Source organism: Neofelis nebulosa, chromosome 1, assembly GCF_028018385.1.
Source record: "Neofelis nebulosa isolate mNeoNeb1 chromosome 1, mNeoNeb1.pri, whole genome shotgun sequence".
In the NCBI taxonomy this organism is placed as follows: Eukaryota; Metazoa; Chordata; class Mammalia; order Carnivora; family Felidae; genus Neofelis; species Neofelis nebulosa.
Window position 1 is genome coordinate 17348501 of NC_080782.1, and position 22866 is coordinate 17371366.

The window sequence follows — 22866 nt, forward strand, 5'->3', positions numbered from 1 at the left end:
TTCTGTATTGTGTTTTCTCCTTTGTCAAAGATTGGTTGACCATATTCATGTGGGTGTATTTCAGGGCTTTCTGAAATACTGAAATACTGAAATACTGCCTCTATTACTATAGCTTTATAGTAGTTTTTGAAGTTGGGTAGTGTGAATTCTCACTTTGTTCTCCTTCAGTATTGTATTGGCTATTCTGGGTCATTTGTCTCTCCATATAAACTTTTCAATAAGTTATTGCAATCCACAAAATAACTTGCTGGGATGGTTAATTAAAAGAAAAATAAATTGGGGCGCCTGGGTGGCGCAGTCAGTTAAGCGTCCGACTTCAGCCAGGTCACGATCTCGCGGTCCGTGAGTTCGAGCCCCGCGTCGGGCTCTGGGCTGATGGCTCGGAGCCTGGAGCCTGTTTCCGATTCTGTGTCTCCCTCTCTCTCTGCCCCTCCCCCGTTCATGCTCTGTCTCTCTCTGTCCCAAAAATAAATTTAAAACGTTGAAAAAAAAAATTTTAAAAAATAAAAAATAAAAAATAAAAGAAAAATAAATCTACTTTAACCTATAGATTTCTCCCTCCATCTTTTTCCTATATATATATATATATTATTTTTTTTTCCTGTAAAATAATCTCGGATTTTTAACTTGCAGATTTTTCTGTAGGTTAGATTTTGTCGATTGCTATCTCATTAGGAAAAATATAATATCTATTCTTTCTTTCCTTTTTTTTTTTGGTATGTTTGTTATTGCCTACATACACTTGTGATTGAAAATTGCAAACTGTTGACGTTTTAAATATCTCTTCTTTTAAATTAATTACTTGCATTTTTTTTTTCTAAAAAGACACTTCTTTACTTCTAGAATTTGGGTATGCAGTGATGTAGTACATACAAGAAATTCAGAATAAATGTTTGTTTCATATTCTCTCTTTTCCCAGTTTTCAGGATAATGGATTAGTTCTCTGTAATTTTCCAAAGTTCAACCACTAAGTTTCTTTTATGTGATTTAATTATGAATTTATGGTTTTATATTTATTTAATGTATTAACTATTATTTTATTTGTAACTAAAATTGTGTCAATTTAGTGAGCGAGTCATTGGCTCATAAGTACTTTTGACGTGACCCCAGCAATTTTTTTTAATGTCTTATCCACCATTTTGTTAACCAGATGTTCCAGTTTTAGCTTGTATTTTTTTCACATTCCAAATCCCACTTGCATTCCATTCTTTTTCCCCCCAAGAAGATCTGCTTTATTTTAATTTTTTTTAACGTTTATTTATTTTTGAGACAGAGAGAAACAGAGCATGAATGGGGGAGGGTCAGAGAGAGGGAGACACAGAATCTGAAACAGGCTCTGGGCTCTGAGCTGTCAGCACAGAGCCCAACGTGGGGCTCAAACTCACATACCGCGAGATCGTGACCTGAGCCGAAGTCGGACGCTTAACCGACTGAGCCACCCAGGCGCCCCAAGATCTGCTTTATTTTAAAAGGATATGGCACTTTAAAACTATAACCACTGGAGATGTTCACTGCTTCTGAACTGGTCATTAGTTTCAGGCTAGGCTTCTTTAGGGAACAGAACTATAAAAATACGTCTCTGTGTATTTCATATCTATGTGTAAAGGTTTTAAAGTTTTTTTAGAGATAAAATTTCTCATGCATTCATATTGAATCTTCCAATTTAAATTCAGTACAACCAGGCATTAGTTAATATTATCTAGATTACATCTGTATTTCCTTTCTTCCATACCGAGATAACTGGTTTTCAAGGACACAAGGGATGACAGAAATGGAATGCATCATAATTAATACTTTATCCACATGACACACATAATCATTTAAGAATTACATTAATAAAACCAACACCACAACCTATATAACCACTGGGAAAGTAATTTTAAAAATGCATATATTCTCTGCCTTTTCCGTATATTTTACAATGTTACTATATCTACACTGAATGCACATATACCATTATGCTAATACCTTTTCCCTTTTAGCTTTTGTTCTTTAAGTTATTATATGTTTAATACTTACCACCAGTATTTATGCTCATATCTGAAGTCTACGTTTTGTTTTGTTTTGTTTTGTTTTTACATTTATTTATTTTTGAGACAGAGAGAGACAGAGGACGGGGGTGGGGAGGGGAAGAGAGAGAGGGAGACACAGAATCAAAAGCAGGCTCCAGGCTCTGAGCTGGCAACACAGAGCCTGATGTGGGGCCCAAACTCACCAACCGGGAGATCATGACCTGAGCTGAAGTCCGACGCTCAACCGACTGAGGCACCCAGGCTCCCCTGAAGTCTACTCTTGAATGAATACTTCAAGAAAAGTTGTTGTTGGGGCTCCTAGGGGGCTCAGTCAGTGAAGCCTCTGACTTCAGCTCAGGGTCTCGTCCATGGGTTCAAGCCCCACATTGGGCTCACTGCTGTCAGCATAAAGCCTTCTTTGGATCTTCTGTCCCCCTCTTTCTCTGCCCCTCCCTTATGTCCATTCCCTCTCAAAAATAAAAAAAAAAAAAGTCAAAAAAATGTAAAAAACATCATGTTATCAGTATTCTCATAATCGTTTGCTGTTAATAGTCTGATTCTACGGGGGACCTGAGTGGCTCAGTAGGTTGAGCATCTGACTTCGGCTCAGGTCATAATCTCATGGTTTGTGGGTTGGAGCCACACGTGGGGCTCTGTGCTGACAGCTCGGAGCCTGATACCTGGTTTGGATTCTGTCCCTCCCCCTCTGTGCCCCTCCCCCACTCACAATGTGTCTCTCACTGTCTCTCAAAAATGAATAAACTTTAAAAACATTTAAAAAATTGTCTGATTCTACATTTTGCCTTGAGTATCAGTTTTGATGGATATGCACTTCTTTGTTTAAATATTCTTTTCTTGATATATTAATGACATTATTCAATTTTATTATTTGTAAAGTTCTGCTTTAAAAAATCTGAGGATAATCTACTTTTCCCTTTGGTACTTTTGTCTATAGGTCCAGAGGATTTTTTTTTTTTTTAATTTAAACTATAGTACTTTCATTACAACCTGCATCAGAATTCTTCACATCGGTTTTGTATTCTCAGGTATATGGTGCACGTTTTTCATAATTTAATCTGTTCATAATGTTTTGTAACCTTTTGTAAAAGTCAGGAACTTTTTTGAGCTAGAGATTTTAGTCTATATTCTGCAACCACATATTAATTTTATCTTTAAAGATGTATATTCACTGTATGTTGAATCTTTCCCTATTGACAATAGCTGTTATATTTCAATTTTCTTAATTTTTCTTCGTTTCCTTGGGTTTTTAAATTTTTCCCATTTAACGTGTTTCTGGTAAGGCACTCTCTGTTCCACTTATTCACAATTGTGTTGCTTCAAGTTTCGTGGCCTTGGCTGAAATTACTTTTCTTGTATTTCTAAAATTATTTCCTCAATTTTATCAACATATTTCTGAATTTTTCAAACTCTGCTATGTTGTTAGATTGTGTTTAGTAGTGCTTTATTAATGTCTTCCCTTGCATTGGAATAAAAGGCACCCTTCATTCTGTGGCCATAACTGTGACGAATTTTCATTGTATGTAGGCATGTTCTTCAGCATGTTACTCTTTTTTTTTTTTCTTCCTTTTACACTCAGTTGGTCATTTTTATATCAGATCAGTTTACTCAAACTTGTTGAAGTATGTTGTCATTTATAATATCTTCTAAGCTCAGACAATTTTTTTCTTTTTAAAAAAAATTTTTTTTTTAACATTTTTTATTTTATTTTTGAGACAGGGAGAGACAGAGCATGAATAGGGGAGGGGCAGAGAGAGAGGGAGACACAGAATCTGAAACAGGCTCCAGGCTCCGAGCTGTCAGCACAGAGACCGACGCGGGGCTCGAACTCACGGACCGCGAGATCATGGCCTGAACCGAAGTCGGACGCTTAACCGACTGAGCCACCCAGGCGCCCCCAGACAATTTTTTTCATGTGTGATTGCGTGTATGTGTATGTGTGCATCTGGTGTTTAAAATATGAAAACTAAATTTCCAAAACTTACTGGTAATGGTCCCGACAATGACTTTTTCTTTTAATCTTTTTAATGTTTTATTTATTTATTTATTTATTTATTTATTTAATTTTTAATTTTTTAATGTTTATTTTTGAGAGACAGAAAGAGACAGAGAACAAGCAGGGGAGGGACAGAGAGAGAAGGAGACGCAGAATCTGAAGCAGGCTCTAGGCTCTGAGCTGTCAGCACAGAGCCTGATGCAGGGCTCGAACTCCTGAACTGTGAGATGATTATCTGAGCTAAATTCCCATGTTTAAGCCACTGAACTACCCGGATGCCCCACCCTACAATCACCTTCATATGGACCTTCTCTTTCTTTCTTTTCTATTATTCTTCATATTTTTACTCCACTCCCAGGAATTTCTTGTCAGTTTGGGGTCCTCTTTTGAAGAAATGTCCAACGGCTCACTTTCTAAAAGGGTTCATCAGTGCTAATCACAACCAGTCCCTTGAGAAGCACTATTGTCCTCCTGCATTCAACTCCTTTTAGCTGTATAAAATCACTTCCTGTGTCAGCTGCTGTTCTCAGTTTGGCCTAGGGCTGCCCAGTTAATTCCGGGTTGCTATTTTAGGGATCTCCTATTTTTGGGTTTATCAGCCATCCTTTTACTTCGCATAGGTTTTCCTCATATAAAGTCCTGTAACATGCAGCAATTTTTTGACTTTCAGTGATTTGCCCCCACCCACTTTTATTTTGAAGTCTGTGGGGATACTTTATTACCTAATTTTGTTGCAAAATTTGTCCATCAGATTTTGCTTTCAGGTTGTACTTGCTCTATTTTTATGAAGGGGCTAAGAATAATTAGTAACTCTGGTATTATTAAACTTATCTGCTCAACATCATTTATTTAATGTATTTTACAGTAATGAACTAGGAAATTGTGATCCTTTTTCTACACTGATCTGTAAAAGCATAAACTAATTAATAAATAATGCTGAGTGGTAAAATTTTTGTATTTAGATCCAATTGAATTATTAATTTCTTTTTTTTTTGTTTTTGAGGCAGGTAAGATAGTTTTTTTGTTTGTTTGTTTGTTTTTTGGTTTTTTTTTGTTTTATTTTGTTTTATTTTATTTATTATTATTTTTTTTTTTGCAAATAAGATAGTTTAAACACTGTCTCTAGATTTGCTTCAACTCGTGAGGATAGGACATATGGAGTTTCCAAAATCATCCCAGCAACATCACTGACTTCGGGCAGTTTAGAAATGGCCATGTGGGCAGTCGCTCATGGCTACGAGTAAGTTCAATGATGATATGGGTGCTAAAGTGTTGTACATGAGCTTATTCCTTTGTCTCTTTCAGTTACTTACAAAATAAAGTCTTAATATTTTATGCACTGTCATCATATAAATTTAGTTTCACTTTTAAATATACCCTTTCCTTAAAGATATTCTCCACTTAGTCCGATGTTACCATTTCTAGACACGTTCTCACAATATGCACCAAATATGAAATATTAATTTCCCTCATTCAACTTTTCCCTATATAGGATCAGCTAACAGGGTTTACTCTGTAAATAATTTCAAACAGTTCCCTCTCTCTCCACTTGACTATGAAAACAACCACATTTTTGCTATACATATTAATGGTACCAAGAAGAGGCCAACAGAAATAAAGGTTTGTGAACCATCAGACTAGAATTTATTCATATGCCATTTATATTCCTGGTTATGCATGGACCTTCCACCGCACAAATGAGAAAGAATCAAGGTACTAAATTTGAAGATATGGTAATGATTTAAAATGATATCATGAAAGAAAATACAATTTTAGTCTTTAAAAGAAGTGAGGGGAAATAGAAAAATAGCAGAAAGTAGTAAACACACCATTATGGGTTGACAGTGAATACTAGCAAGTTATATTTAAAATTCTTAGATATTACTCTATGGGGGAAATGAAGAGTTTACCTGAATGCATCTTTACTCCATTATATAAATATTTAAAGGATAATTTCTCTGCATTATGCTCTCCACTGGGTGCAGGAATTCCAACATAATAAATGAAAGTCTTTGTTTTCAAAGAACTCACAAACTAATTGTGGAGACCTAAAAGTAAGTAAATAATAATATGATATGGAAAATGCAAAAATAGAAGAAGCACATAGCAGAGAGGAGAAACCTCCAACCTGTCCTGTGAACGTGAAGAAATATAGTTAAGTCTTTTGGAGCACGTGATACGTCCAGATAAGTAAAACTTTATTCATTGATTAATGGGGCACCAGGTCTAAGCCACAGTTCACTTTGCAGGTCAGCCTCTGGTTCAAAATAAAAATGCCCAAACCATTGTCAGTCTGGCTGGAGCAAGAACAAGAAAGCATTTTGTGGATCCATTTTGTGGATGTGCTGTTGATGGGACACAAATTTGTTAGGGGAGCTTAGGGATAGATGCATCTGGAGAATGAGAGAGCAATCACATTATGTGTCTTTGTTATGATCCCACGAAGAATTGAACTCTGCTTGGCATGCAAATATCTATACTATTAGTTCAGTTGACAAATATGTATTGAATACCCGTGCTGTATTCTTCTAGGTATTTGGTTTATACTAGAGAAAGAAAGGGAAGACAAAGATCTGCATTTTCATAAAGCTGACCTATACAGGCAAATATGCAAATAATAACTAAAGATGATAAGTAAGTAAATATTTGGTGTACCAGAACATGATACGTGGTATGGAAAGAGAAAATGTACACCATAGGAGATTAGAAGTGTATGAATGAGATGATGGGGGGTTGGTGGCAGTATGAAACATGATGGCTAAGATTGACCAAATTTAGAAGATGACATTTAAGCAAAGCTTTAAAGAAGGTGAAAGAGTTTGCCAAGGTGCAATTCCAGCATTCTATGCAAGCAAACAGCTAAGAGGGTGAGGCTAGGGTGAACTTTGGGGATAATTATGCAGTGTATTGAAATCCTTAAGATGGATATTGTATCATGGCTCAAGTGTGTCTACAAATATATCATTAACTTATTCCCTTATGTGTTCTATGTTTAGAGATAGACACATTTTCCCACAAAGAAAATAATATGAATCTGACAATAATATTCTGCAGATTTGTTCAATAAGCATTTACTACCAGGTTTAAACTCCACCTATCATATTGTACATCCTGATATATTTAGAGCAGATCTGTGCAAGATAATCACTTTAAAACAATTGTTTGAGGGGCGCCTGGGTGGCTCAGTCCGTTGGGTGTCCGATTTCAGCTCAGGTCACGATCTCGCAGTCCGTGCGTTCGAGCCCCGCGTCGGGCTCTGGGCTGATGGCTCGGAGCCTGGAGCCTGCTTCCGATTCTGTGTCTCCCTCTCTCTCTGCCCCTCCCCCGTTCATGCTCTGTGTCTCTCTGTCTCAAAAATAAATAAACGTTAAAAAAAAAATTAAACAAAAATAAATAAAACAATTGTTTGAAAGCTATCTATACCTTTATACAGGGCAGAAAGATATAGTGTCGTCTTTTTGTATCTAAATGCTTACATAAAATGAAAACATATTCTGTCTTCTCCACATCTGTGATCTATTAATGTATTTCAGTCATCTTCCATAGAATATGTTGTGTGGATTGTTTTTGTTATATAAATGTAAGGAGATTAAATTGTTATTTGAGGCAAAAAAAATAGTGCACCATCAAGGAATATGTGGGTCTCAGATACGTTTCATATAGACAGTTACAAGTTTATTTACCTACATAAATTCATTATGATTCTTATGCAATTATAAAGATCTTGGTTAGCTAAAATTTTTAGAATAGTATGTTCAGCATTCCCAATCACTAAAAGACAAAAAAAAAAGAAAACAAAAAATAATGCAAATAAAATTTCATAACTTCTAACTGGTCTCTGTGGCAGACTTTTGGTTGTCTACCGACATATCTATTCTTTACCTCCTCAATAAGAGAAACCCAAATATTCAGCTGTATACGCTGCCTTGTTGGCAATTATATCCATATAACTACCGTTATAATCAGTGAGATGTTTCTTTAAAAGGACAGGATGTGTCCTTATCTTTAACCCAAGGTTGGCCTAGAATGCAGACGCCCTGGCTTCAATTCCCCTTTGCAGTCTTAGTCCCTGGGGATACAGTTTACTATTTCAGGAAGAGAGTGAGGATAACTGGAATTTCTAAAACAACTAATGAATTTTTAGAACCTTCATACCTGCCCTAGACTACTTCCCTCCAGATGGCTTTTATGTGAAAGAATAAAGTACTGTGCCTTTAAATGAATGAGACTTTAAATTTCCTGGGCGTGGGGCGTGGGAGAGGGAGAAACTGAGCCTAATCCTAGGTAATAATATTTATTTAATTCAGTCACATTATTCAAGGGGTAGGTAAATCTAGAATGGGCAGAAAGTCTGTTATACTAGGCTTTGAAATACACAGAGCTATTTAAACCAAATTAAAATATTGATGTTGGTTTAGTATTTTGCATATGATAAGTAAGAAGCACTGGGCTAAATTAGGGAAATTTTCACAAAAGTTCATTGTGAGAAAAGGCATTACATCGAAATTCCGTAATGCCTTTTGCAGTTCCAGGTACCTAGTTGGCTGCAGTAGCAGTTAGCAAGTGAGTGGCCCTGTCTTATGAAGAAGAGGTATGTGAAGAAGGTATACTTGCTTCCGGCTCAAGTATTTTCCTGGGACTCTCTTTCTGTAGATGCAATTAGAAACACTTCTTTCTAATGATTCATGAATTTGTGGCATTGTCTGCCATGTGACATCGCACAGCAGAATGAGTTTTGTCCAAACTTAAGGATACAGATAAACACTTTCAAAGGTAAATCAAAGGGTGTCCAACACTATTTATTTTATCCAATTTTGGAGGAAAGACACATAGAGAGTAATCACCAACAACTACAGGTTCAAGGTTACACAAACATTGTTTAATCTACAGTTTGAGCTGATTAATGTAGGACAAAAAAATAGTAATTCAACCAATGGGATGACCAAATAGTATCCACTGCTCACTCATATCTCGCTTTCTTTTCCTGACTGGGGGGGGGGGGGGGGGGGGGTTGGTTCGTTCTCTCCAATAAGTTCTGACTGAAAGTTATGTATTTCATGTTTGAAGCAAAGCGTCAACTTATGTGAGAAACCTTCCATATGTCTCTTGTCATGCTGTGGTAGCTAAACAGATTCTCATTATTGAGATGACACTGTGGCAAAATCAAAACAGGATGGGTCACTGACTCACTTCCCAGAAGACCGTTGTCCTGGGATGCAACCTAAAATTTTTGAGCATAAAATATGCATTTTTTGTGTGAGGCTAGTAATATGTGGGAGTAGCTTCTTTTTTAACAGTTTTCAGAGCAGCAAAGATAAGCAGAAGGTACAGAGCCTTTCCATAGACCTCCTGCCTCCCATATGCTTAGCCTCCCCTTCATCAGCATCTCCCACCAGCGGGATACATTTGTTATCACTGATAAACTTACACTGACATGTCATAAATCACCCAAAGTCCGTACTTTACCTTAGGCCGGGTAGATTTTTAAAGGTTGTTAAATAAAGCTATAGATGCAAGTCACCGTGGACCCCTCAAACTGGTAAATACTGTTCAGTTGGTTTCTGAAACCATGTAACTCTAAACAGCCTCATATCACAGATGTATAAGGCAGTAACACACACACACACACACACACACACACACACACACACACATTTTCAAAGTTGATTTTATTCTGAGGCAGGAGATATAGTAGTTTTTTGGTCAACAGAACCTTGACACATTCTTGTAAATAAGGTATCAATACTCCATTTTTTACCATTTATAAGCTTTGGATAGAAAACCTGAGAGTTCTGTACAATTATCTCATTACTTGGCATTTGTGCAGCCCATTGTTAAGGTCTTTGAGGAAACACATTACAGGTCAGTAAGTATATTAGTCTGCTCTGGCTGCCATAATAGAATACCATAGGCTGGATGGCTTAAATAACACAAGTTTATTTTCTTACAGTGCTGGAGGCCAGAAGTCCAAAAATCTAAGTGTCACTAGGGTTGGTTTCTGATGAGTTCTTGGGTTTAAGATGGCATTTCTTCCTGTATTCACACATGGTCTTTTCTCTCTCTCTCTCTCTCTCTCTCTCTCTCTCTCTCTCTCTCTGTGTGTGTGTGTGTGTGTGTGTGTGTGTGTGTGTGTTTGGGGGGTGGGGATGGTGGTGGGGGGTATTTGATATCTCTTCCTATTCTTATAAAGACATTAGAGCTATCAGATTAGGGGTCCCCCTTATGACCCTGTTTAACCTTAATTGCCTCCCTAAAGAATTTATTTCCAAATATAGTCACATTGGGGATTAAGAGCTTCAACATGAATTTGGGGGATATGATTCAATCCATAACAGGAGTGTTATACTGGTAGAATTCCCTCCTTCAGGGGAAAAAGACTATCAGAGGTAGGCAAGAAACATCTTTATTACCAGACAAACAAACAAAAATGCACTTTTTGTTGTTACTGTTTTCAACTCAAAATTTATAAACATAAATATTATGCTCAAGTGCGCTGTGACTATCCTTGGAAGAATGAGCATTTTATCAAAAGAGGTCTGCTCTCACCTCGTAATTTTGTTCCAATCACTCCTCGTTTGGAAACATCTTAGCACCTAGAAGGCTGAGTACCTCTTTTTGCATGCCAGAAAGTTCTGAAATGAATCAGAAATGTATAATTAAATTAATTCCCATGTTACTCTGTAATCAAGTCTAAATATTTTCCAGAGTATCCTCATTATGAATTATTCTGAGTCTTATTGTCCAACATAGCTTAAAGAAGAACTACACCGAGATCCAATGTTAATATCTAAATAGTGCAATAATAAAACACCAACATTCAGATATTCTGAATTTGAGTATAATTTCCATCCTATTATCAAATTGCCAAGCTGAAATTAATATAAAATTCCTCTTGAGAGCTAAAATATAAAAAATTAAGATACAAAGTTTTAAATACAAATATGCAAAAAATTAAAGTGCAAAATGAAATCATTTGCCTTTTTAATTACAGGCCAAAGGAAGTAGTGTTCAAAACCAGTTCTTCTCGGAGTTTTAATCTGGGTAGGCCAAGCTAGAGGGTTCTCCGTGTCTAGGTAGATTTGTTTCTTCCAGACGGCCTAGACTATCTTGCATGGGAAGAAGTACAGTGCAAGCAGGCCCCCAGACATGCTCTTCTTTCAATGACAAGAATCTCCAATATCTCATGCTTTTAAAGAGTCCAAAGTAGTAATAGCACATACATAACATGAAAATGTGCCTACAGCCACCATATTTATAAACTAGCCAATACCAAGTGAAAGCAGTCATTTCAAGCTTTCTCAAGTTGAAGTACCTACAGGTACCAAAGAAGACAACAGAGGTTCTGCTGCAGCTGGGGGAAAAAGGATTAATGGAAAACATCATGATCACACATTTGCCAAAGTAACATCCCACCTCTGCTGTTGTCAAGAGTTCCTTACTTTGAACTTAATCTTAAGAGAAATTTACCATGGCATGGTGGAACTATGATTATCATAGCTAGAGGTTTCATTTCAAAGGAGTGACGTTGGGGCGCCTGGGTGGCTCAGTCGGTTAAGCCTTTGACTTCGTCTCAGGTCATGATCTTGCCCTCCGTGAGTTTGAGCCCCATGGTCGGGCTCTGTGCTGACAGCTCAGAGCCTGGAGCCTGCTTCAGATTCTGAGTCTCCTTCTCTCTCTGCCCCCCTGCCTCTCATGCCATCTGTCTGTCTCTCTCAAAAATAAACATTAAAAAATTTAAAAAAAAAGGAGTGATGTTAAGAAATGAAATCTTATAAGGGAATGTAGGATAAGCACTTGATTCTTGGTTTCGCCTCAGGTCACGATCTTGCAGTTAGTGAAATTGAGCACCACGTTGGGCTCTGTGCTGACAGGAGGGATTGGAATTCTCTCTCTTCTCTCTCTCTGTCCTTTCCTTGTGATCTCTCTCTCTCTCTCTCTCACACACACACACACACACACAATAAATAAATAAACTTTAAAAAATGACATATGAGAAATTTCTGTCTTCTTGCAAAGTTGAGAAATCAGCCATCATAATAAACTTGAGTGCACTTTTCTATTTATGAATTTCAATCCTCTTAGTTTTCAATTCCCCTTTGTGTTGCTTGTTTAAAACATCCCAGCATTAAATTAAGTATGAGTGTTCCTTGTAATAGCACAGAACTCACTTGCAGGTATCCATTTTCATGTCTATGACTCAATTCTGTTTCTGTTGGGAGATGGGCCTTCCCAGGACATTGTCTCCATCACCTCAACCTTATTGGGCTGAAGAAAGATCTTCGACAGTCTCAAGAACGGATGCTCCTGTCATTGCTTCTGACTCAGTTCAGACAAAGACCAATTTCAGGGCTTTGCGCTGAGGCGGCGTCTATTCTCAGATTTTAATACTCCATGCTTTCCATAATATTTCCTTGTGGTTTATTTTCTTTGCTATGTAGTTTTGCTTGTGTGTTACATCATTCTTCCTCCCTCCCTGGCTGGTTCCTCTCTTATCCTTGGGGACTCAGCTCGCATAGTACAATTTAACCTGATTTTGTCACTATCCATCATTCTCTAACATAAGTGAGTAGGTTATTCATTATTCTAAGTATTCCTTAATCAGTCATTTCTGGAACTGCAAAATTATCCATTGTTCAAACAAATTTTATGGACACATATTTGGCTGAACTGGAGAAAGCCACTGGGAGGGATTCCTTCATCCCAAACCAGACTCTTCAGCAGACTGAGACAACATTTGCTGTCATCCTGCCAGACGCCCTTTATGTAGCTACTACGTAGCTAGAATCATCCCTCAATGCCACTAGATAATAGATATAATAGATACAGCTATGTGCGTACATTTCTATATACCTATAGCCAAAATATTCAGTTTTAAGGACTGAGTCATTTAGTTCATTAAGTGAAATATTAATCGTCTGAATCATTTCATAAATGTCACCAGAGTATTTCCTGCCTGTTCTGTCAGCTAATACCGTATTGGTCTACAGTTCTTCTGAAAACAGAATATCCACACTCTAAGTATTTGATAAGAATATTTACTTTGGAGAGCCTGGCTGGTTGTGTCAGTTAAGCGTTGGAGTTAGTTTCGGCTCAGGTCACAATCTCACAGTCATGAAATGGAAACCCGAGCTGGGCTCTACGCTGAGCCTGGAGATTGCTTGGGATTCTCTCTCTCCCTTTCTCTCTCTGCCCCTCCCCTGTTTTCATGCATTCTCTTTCTCTCAAAATAAATACATACTTAGAAAAAAGGATATTTACTTTGTGCTCAGTGTTTTTCAATAACCTTAAAAACCTTGATTGGGACAAATAATAACCGAAAGGATCGAAGGGTGTTTGGATACTGAGAAAATCCAATAGAAAATGGAATTAAAGCAAAAGAAAACTATGTCAGTCAAGGATGCCCTGGCATTCCCCTCCCAGTGCTGCGATTTGGGTGTTGAAGGGTGAAGAAGGGTGGAGTTTTCTCATGTTTATGATTTTTGCTCTTGTTTCTGTCTTTTATCTGTATAATATGAAGGAGTATGGAAAGGCCAGTTGTGAGAATGGAGTGGCTATAGGAAGGGAAAATCAATTGATTTTTGTTTGCTTGTTTGTTTGTTTTTAAGAGATGCCAGTAAAAGCTGTAATCCTTATTTTTTGACTGGACTATTACTTTTACAAAAGTTTATATGTGATTCACTTTGTAGCCCAGCCTCTAAGATGGAAGCTTAAATTGCACCTTATGAATACTCCATTGTTCCTTTGATAAAGAATGCTAGGGGCACCTGGGTGGATCAGTTGGTTGAGGATCTGATTTCATCTCAGGTCATGATCTTGCATTTCGTAGGTATGAGCCCTGCATCAGGCTCTGTGCTGACAGCTCAGAGCCTGGAACCTGCTTCGGATTCTGTCTCCTCTCTGTTCCTCCCAGCTTGCACTCTGTCTCTGTCTCTCAAAAATAGATTTTAAAAACAATTTGAAGAATCATCATCCCTGACCTGAATAAAAAGTTAATTTCCACTATTACTGCCCAAGAATTATATTCAAAATTTTAAAGACACGATTGGCAATTACACATGAGATATTGGGATTCTTGAAATCAATTACAAAGTCAGTATGATCTTAAAGCAATGCCTTGACATATAACCTGCATTTTGAGAGATAATATACAATTTATAATCAATATTTCAAGTGGACAATCATACTTTTGTGGTATTAGAGAAAGCCAATAAATTCGAAAGTCCAAAAACTCTCCTGACTGCAAATTGGAAATGTATATTGAACTATGTTTGTGGACTTTTCCAAACCAGTCTAAAGTCTGTGTGTGTGTGTGTGTGTGTGTGTGTGTGTTTGCATTAAGGGTCTCTATTCATCTGCACAAGTCCCACAACATAGCACGTGAGTAGAATGCAGTTGACATATGACCATAACATTTCTCTTTTCCCTAGGTCAGCAAACATTTTACTTGTTCATTGTTGTAACAATCTCTTTGGTAAGGGGTGTGGCTTATGGTTACAGACTTAGCCAACTGGGACTTAACTTTGAGAGGAATAGTTCTCCAGAAGAATCTTACATTTTTTTTGTTTGTTTTTTTTTAATTTTTTTTAACGTTTATTTATTTTTGAGACAGAGAGACAGAGCATGAATGGGGGAGGGTCAGAGAGAGGGAGACACAGAATCTGAAACAGGCTCCGGGCTCTGAGCTGTTAGCACAGGGGCCCGATGAGGGGCTCGAACTCACGGACCGCGAGATCATGACCTGAGCCGAAGTCGGCGCTCAACCGACTGAGCCACCCAGGTGCCCCAAGAATCTTACGTTTTTATTACAACCAGGTTGAGGATGTTAGTAGCAGATGACAGCTATCACTCCAAATGGTGGGAGCATGCCAAGGATTCCGATTTGCCCAGTAGATGGAAACTAGATTTCCTCAGAAATGGATCTCACAATGGGGCTTTTGATTATATAAATTTCGGAAGCTCTCTGTGTGGGTGGAGGCTAATCATTATTGGTATCTTGAAAAAGTAAAACTATAGTTCAAGGAATCCCAGAGATCAAGATGAAAACATTATCATAGGTATCATATGTTACAGACATGCATTGATGTTTAGCAGTCTCAGCATGAGTGGGATAGATCTTGGAGGTTGCAAAGTCTTACAGATACTATTATTGGTGATGTTTTTTGATATGTGTGAGGAAATGAAGGTAGATGATAAAATTGCAAAGAATGGTGTAGTGCCTGGGTGGCTCAGTCGGTTATGCTTCCAACCCTTGGTTTTAGCTCAGGTTATGATCTCACAGTTCCATGAGTTTGAGCCCCATGTCAGGCTCTGTGCTGATAGCGTGGAGCCTGTTTGGGGTTCTCTCTCTTTTCCTTTCTCTCTGTCCCTTAACTGCTCGTGTGTTATCTCTGTCTCTCTCAAAATAAATAGATAAATTTCAAATATATATTTTTTTTAATTGTGAGGAATGGAACTCAAGAATTTCTAGAATACTGTAGTCCAGCATGCACCTGGGAGAAAAGGAGACCTAAAAAACTAGGACTGAGTGTTACAATTTGTATTTACTTTAATTTTCGTCAGGGGACTTTAGTATTTTTTCGTCTTCTGTGGTTTTGGATTGATCTTTTTATTAATGTAACACCATGGTGATACTCAGCTTCATGTGAACTCAGATTTAATTTAAATTACATATAATTTCAAATACATTGTTTTGCCTAACATAGAATTGTTTTTATTGAACTATAATTAGTTCAGTGACATGTGCCAAATTTGAGACATTAAAGAAAAATAGCTCTGTAATTCTGGGTTTATTTATGAAATGTTATTGGTCTTACTGTTTGCTAATTTGCTATATAATTTAATAGTTAATTTACACCATTTTACTTCTTAATAATTATGAGAGATATCATTAAATGACTCTGGAATTGCAATTGTGTCTCTTATTCAGCCAAAACGGTTTTCTTGAATTGTATATGTTAGAAATCACATTCCTAATCTCTTCCTATTTTCTATGAACAACCAGAAATCCCAAAGTCAAATTAGTGATCTACCTACCTAAAGTGTATATCACCTTCTCGAGGCCAATCTACAAAGTCACACATGAAATTATCATTACTATTATTTTATTATTTACTATTTATTTCATCATTTTATTATGTTGTTATCACACCATTATTATTTATCATATCATTATTTTATAATTAATTAGAAAGTTTCTAAGAGGCAAAACAAAATAAAGTGAAGACAAATTTTTCTTTTTTTCAAATATGAATACTGGATTTTTCAAAACCCATTCATATCGGGGTGTTTGGGTGGCTCAGTCGGTTGAACATCCGACTCTTGATTTTGGCTCACGTAATGATCTTGGACCATGAATTCAAGCCCCATGTCGGGCTCTGTGCTGACAGTGCAGAGCCTGCTTGGGATTCTGTCTCTCCCCGTCTCTCTGACCCTCCCCACTCACTCTCTCTCACTGTCTCTCAAAATAAATAAATTACACTAATCAGTAAATAGATAAGTAAATAAATAAATATCATCCCTGTCTAATCAAGAATAATAAATTTTTCTATATGCAGGCATTGTTATTATTTATCTTATAATGCCTAGTTGCTAATTATTGCAAGGATAAATTTTAACTAAAGATTTTATATACCACTGCTTACGTATTTAGTTTAAAAAGTATAAATTCCTCAAGGGCAGTTTATTTTTGTCTCCTCTGTGGCCACCATGTTGATTTGCACAAGGGGCAAATCCATTTATAACTTAGTCATTTATAAATGAACGAATGGGTCTTAGCATTTTTAAGCCTCAGTAGAAATAGATGGATGAGAAGGCAAAAAAAAAAAAAAGTAGCTAAAATTAGGACTCAGATTTTAAAAATAAAGAAACGAGAAACCCAAGCAATAGTAAGTTTTCTCAAAATGAACACAACGTCCATACAAAAGCATGGTCTTACTAGTTCAACTATAGTCTTTTTTAGACAGAAACAATTCCAATCTGGCATGTTCAGCAACGTTTGATTTAACTGCCTCCAGGAAAGTTGTTGGATTAAAACCCTAAATGTCTGAGATTATCAGCAGCTCGGATTGCTGTGCTGTTCCCGGAAAGGTCGCCAAAACGACACTGCAGACCCCTGATGTGTACTTCTGCCTGCTGCCCTAGACATCTCACTTGCGGTTGAAGAAGGCAATTAAAAGGTTTCTATGACGAGGCTGTGCGTGCTTTGAGATGAGGTCTTAGAGGGCACTGCGGGAGGATTTATGAATTACATTTGCCTGCTGAGCTGCAGCTAAGGTGACAGCATCCCCAGTTTACAACCGTGTTTTAATTTAGACATGTTATGCATGGTCAGAAACAACAACAGCCATTTCCTTTTACAAGCCTTATTACTTATACATCACGGCAGTGGTGGAGCTGCATTAATTTGAAGGGATGAACAGATAAGGTACCGAAACTGTTTAAGTTTTAAAAATTCTTATTTCTGAAAGAAACAAAAGTATACAAAGTAGCGCTTTCTGTTTTTCCACATAAAAATATATCCTGGGTTGACGTATGTAGGAGGGAGTATACTGATGCTGCAACTTACTCTGAATGGCATCCACAATTAAGAAATGAGGATTGACAGGCAGAAGGGCAGAAAGGCAGACAGAGAAAGCAGATATGGGACAAAGGTCATGTCGAGGTGGCAGGTTTATGGACGTTCTCTGTAAAATTCTATCACATTTTCTGTATGTTTGAGCACTTTCATAATAAAATGTTGGGAAATTTAGGTTGAAATAGAGAAAGGATGCTTTAAGAGATATATAAAAAGAATTTTTAAAAAGATTATGAAGACATATTTCACTGTTGCCAATTATCTTTTGAAAACTGAAAGCAAATTGGGTTAATTGCTAATGTGCTCTCTGCATGTCACTAAAGAATCTGGAAATTGGAACATCTTATGCCTTTGAGTATTGCACTGAATGTTGCTCTTTGTAGTGCTAACCAATTCTATCCACCGAAGGTAAGTTGAACTTCAGGTTGCATTTCCCAACCCCTTTATTTAATGATCTTCCAAGTTGATGACTGAACCTCCGTCTAATCTATTACATGCTGATCAATGCCAGTGCAATATAAGAGCGCTTTCCTGGGGCGCCTGGGTGGCTCAGTCGGTTAAGCGGCTGACTTCAGCTCAGGTCATGATCTCGCGGTCCGTGAGTTCGAGCCCCGCGTCGGGCTCTGTGCTGACAGCTCAGAGCCTGGAGCCCGTTTCAGATTCTGTGTCTCCCTCTCTCTCTGCCCCTCCCCTGTTCATGCTCTGTCTCTCTCTGTCTCAAAAATAAATAAACGTTAAAAAAAAAAAAAAAGAGCGCTTTCCTTGGAATATTAACTGGTTACTAAATGCTACTGACGGCCATATATTCCTTTGCATGTTGCCCTTACATTTTCATTCTCTTGTGATCATACACATTAGTCTCTATTAAAGAATATTGCTACAGGCTTTTCAACAAAGCCTAGTTAGCATATTATATCAAAATACATCATATATCAAATGTAATATATCCAAAAGAAATGACTCAACTGTCTGTTGAGGTTCCCTTAGCAGATAATACATGGAAACTACCAAGACGATATTCTGTTTTAGGACTGAGAAATATTGAATAATACTGTTCTAGAAGCCCAGAGCTCTGCATAAGCCCATGCTTCAGGCAAGGCTGACACTTTTACAAGACAAAATGGTAATATAAAAAGAAAAATTCTACCAAGTTTTTAGAAAACAAGGTTAGGTTTCAGCATTTGAGACGAATAGTGTGATATTTAACCACAGGGACCTTGGATCAGGAGGCCTGGACTTACAGACTCTTGTGTAGCTCAGGAGTTCTGTGACCACGCACACGTCGTGGTAGTAATCTCTGACCCTCAGTTTTCTCCTCTACAATATTGAGATAAGAGTAGCTTTTTTTATGTCTCAGACTTCTTACAGTTTGTCAAGTAAAATTATACATGCTTACCCCCATTCTATAATACCTGAAGAAGAGTGTATAATCAATGAAGGATGATCAGTGTTTTATAACTATCTTTCAGTAACTAAAAATTTAAATATTCAAACTGAGATGTTTTCTTAAAAGTAAGCACAGAAAATAGCACTTCAAATTTGGAGTGCAATGACACTATATAAATTCAAATTATTTAGTAAGTTTATATATATAAAGCTGAAAGACTAGAAAATCTAATGAATGTGTGGAGAGAGCTGCTTTAAAAATAATACATACCACAAAGAATGAAGCACCTCATTCTTCTGGGAGGTAACATTCTCTAAGAAAACGGGTGATTGAAAAAACACAGGTTGCTGAATTTATATGCTAAAACATGTTTTTCCTTAGAAACCGTATTATTTATGTTGAAAAGAAGATAATACTTTTATAAACAGAATAATAGAAAAATAGTACTATATATTTCCAAGAGTTACCTGTATAGAAATACACGGTTTAAATGTTTTTTTTTTGTTTTTTTTTTTTAACATTTGTTTATTTTGAGAGAGAGAGAGAAAGGGGAGCAGGAGAGGGGCACAGAGAGAGGGAGACAGAGAATCTGAAGCAGGCTCCACACTGTCAACACAAAACCCCGGGTGGAGCTCCAACTTACAAACTGTGACATCATACCTGAGCTCAGACACTCAACAAAATGAGCCACCCAGGTGATGCGCAAGCAGTTTTAAAAATCAATGAAGATGCACATTAAAATTACAAATAATTACTTCCGGGGTTGGTGAGGGAATATATACAGTACTATAAGGGTAGTGCAGCCTGACATCCAATGTCTTAACAAGGGTAAGATATTTAACCAAGATATTTATTGCCCCTGAAGGTAATACGTACAACCTGTAAGACTGAATCTTTTAGGTAGCAAATACATATCTTCTCCCATGTGCGTGACTAGTTTCCAATAATATATTCATATACAGTATTAGTTAGGCACTAAAGTACACTAGAATTTCACAAAATATCATGAAAGCACCAGATTTGATAGAATATTTATTAATCTTGGATTATTCCTAAGGATGTTTTTAATGATTAATAATACATTGTTGCTTCATGAGCCAGAATAAAATAAATCCCAGGAAAATATTTTTAAACACAAACATTGGAATACTATATATATTTTTAAAGTTGGTACATGTTGGACTCTAGAAAGCTATAACTTCATGGTTAAATGTAGGAAAGAAATGGATAATTATAAAATTGAACAGAACATATATTATTGGGTTTTCCCCTCATAATTAGAGTCCATATGAACAAAAGGAGCAAATAATAAAAACTGACTGACAGTATGGGCTTGAAAGAAGTCAAACACATTGTAAAATTGGTCAAGGCAAAAAATTCTTAAAATACTTTGGTCTGAAAGCCATTAAGTTGAAAGAACTGTCTTCTGTTCTATAAGCCGTGTTTCTTTAGTTATTTTTCATTTATTATTCTACTCATTCATTTACTAACTCATCGCACAAGCACATACTGAGGGTTTGCAGGATGTCTTCCACTCTTTCATGACCCGAGGAACTTACGTGAGGGGAATATTGAGAGAGACGAAATTCAGCCTTCATTACTGGGTTATGGTAACTCACATTTTTAGAAAACTCATGTTTCCCCTGTCCTTTCAAAAGTTCTAACAGAGTTGTGTGATATGATGAATTTTAAAAGTCTCTCCAATGTCTCTTCCAAAGCAAGGTAAATTGATCATATTTCAGCATTCCTTAATAAGTACTTACAATCCTAGAGCTTTCATTCAGAAGTTTCGCGTCTATATTCCTCATGAGAGTTCATCTGAAGTATTCTTTGTCGCATTAGTTTTACTAGACTTAGGTCATGCAGTTATTCCAGATTACTAAATAAGATAAAAAGCCCTTAATCAGCTTTATGTTTATGGTATATTATGTATAATAATGAGAATTATATAAAATCTAAATACATAAAACCATATAACACATGTAATGATACATGAAATGTAAATATATATACACATAATATATACATACATATAAAAATTGCTGGTCTAGACTCTAAAGCTCTTTGATGTTGATGACACTTATAAAGTTAATTTTTGAATTTCAAAAATTTTCTTGCTAATATTTGCCCTTTATTATTAGAAAATCTTACATTTTCCTAATAATCTTTCATTTAATCTAGACTTTGAAACATGTATGTAGACTAGTGCATATTATTCTTCATTTTCTGTTAAAAATCTACACAATTAGGAACATTTAAGCTATCTACTTTCTTATTTTTTGTGTTGCTGATTTTCCTTGTGAGATAAAAGTCTTTAAATATATTTTTGAAAAATAATGTATTAAATTTACATATTTTTAATTTTTGCCTGATTTTAAAATCTTTAAACATTTATTTTGTAGTTATTTTTATGAAGTTGGGCTATCTGTTGCTGAATCTTCTGGATTTCTTTAATTATTTTTCTCTAACACTATTTATATTTTTTTCCCACTTCAAATGTTTATTTCATTTTTTTAAGTTTATCTAAGTAATCTCTGCATCTAACATGGGACTTGAACTCACACCCCGAGATCAAGAGTCACACACTCCTCTGACTGAGCCAGGCTTGCACCCCAACGTTTATTCATTTAAAGCCCATGTGTTATATCAGATCTACATGATATAATTACTTAGTTTTGGTAAAGAAAGCCAAACTCTTTTTTTCCCAACTTTATTGAGGTAGAATTGGTATATGACATTGTATAAGATCTTTATTACATATACTATGTATATATCATGAAATTATTACCATAATAGGTTTAGTTGACATCATCATCATCTTATATGATGTGTGGTGAGAATATGTAATATCTACTCTCTCAGCAACTTTCAAGTACATAATACAGTATCATTGCCTATAGTCATGCTGTGCATTAGGTCTCTGGAACTTAACTCATAACTAGAAGTTCGGACCCTTTGATCAACATCTCCCCATTTCCCCCACCTCCCAGCCCCTAGCCATCACCATTACACTCTCTGTGTTTACGAGTTATTATTTTGGGGGGTTTCCACATATAAGTGAAATCATACAATATTCTCTTCCTTTGTCTGACATGCTTCACTCTAGCACAATGCCCTCGGTGTGCATCTGTGCTATCACAAATGTCATGACACTACATCTCCTTTATCCACTCATCAGTAGAGGGACACGTAAGTGTTCCTGTATCTCAGCTATTGTGAATAATCCTGCGTTAAACATGGAGTGGATATAATTCTTCAAGATCTTGATGTAATTACTGTTGGATATAATTCCAGAAATGGGATTGCTGGGTCATATGATAGCTCTATTTTGATATTTACTTTTAATTTTTTTGAGGAAACTACAAATGTCTTCCATAGTGGCTGCACCAATTTATATTCCCACTAACAACGGGCAAGGGTTCCCTTTTCTCTACAGCCTTGCCAGCACTTTTTGTCTATTATCTTTTTGATAATAGTCATCTTAAAAGGTGTGAGGGGTTACCTCACTGTGTTTTTGATTTACATTTTCCTGGGGATTAGGGATGGTGAGCACCCGTATATATAACTGTTGGTATCTTAAGGCACTCTCATTTCTCGCTCATGTGAATAAATGTTGTTATCCCTAATAAATTATTAGCTCAAAAAGCTTCTGCCTTGGGATTTGCTTTGTAGAGAATCCAAATTTTAAGAATACCCAATATTAGAACAAGAAAATTAAGCCATTACCTAGAAGAGTGAAGATTTTATGAAACAGTTACCGAAATTATTACAAGAAGATACTGCCTTGGGTGTCTAATCCTCAACAAGGCCATTTCCTAAGGTGAATCTTTCCACTCAAACTCACTAAATTGATTTTATTTAAAGCTTCTATTTCTTCTAA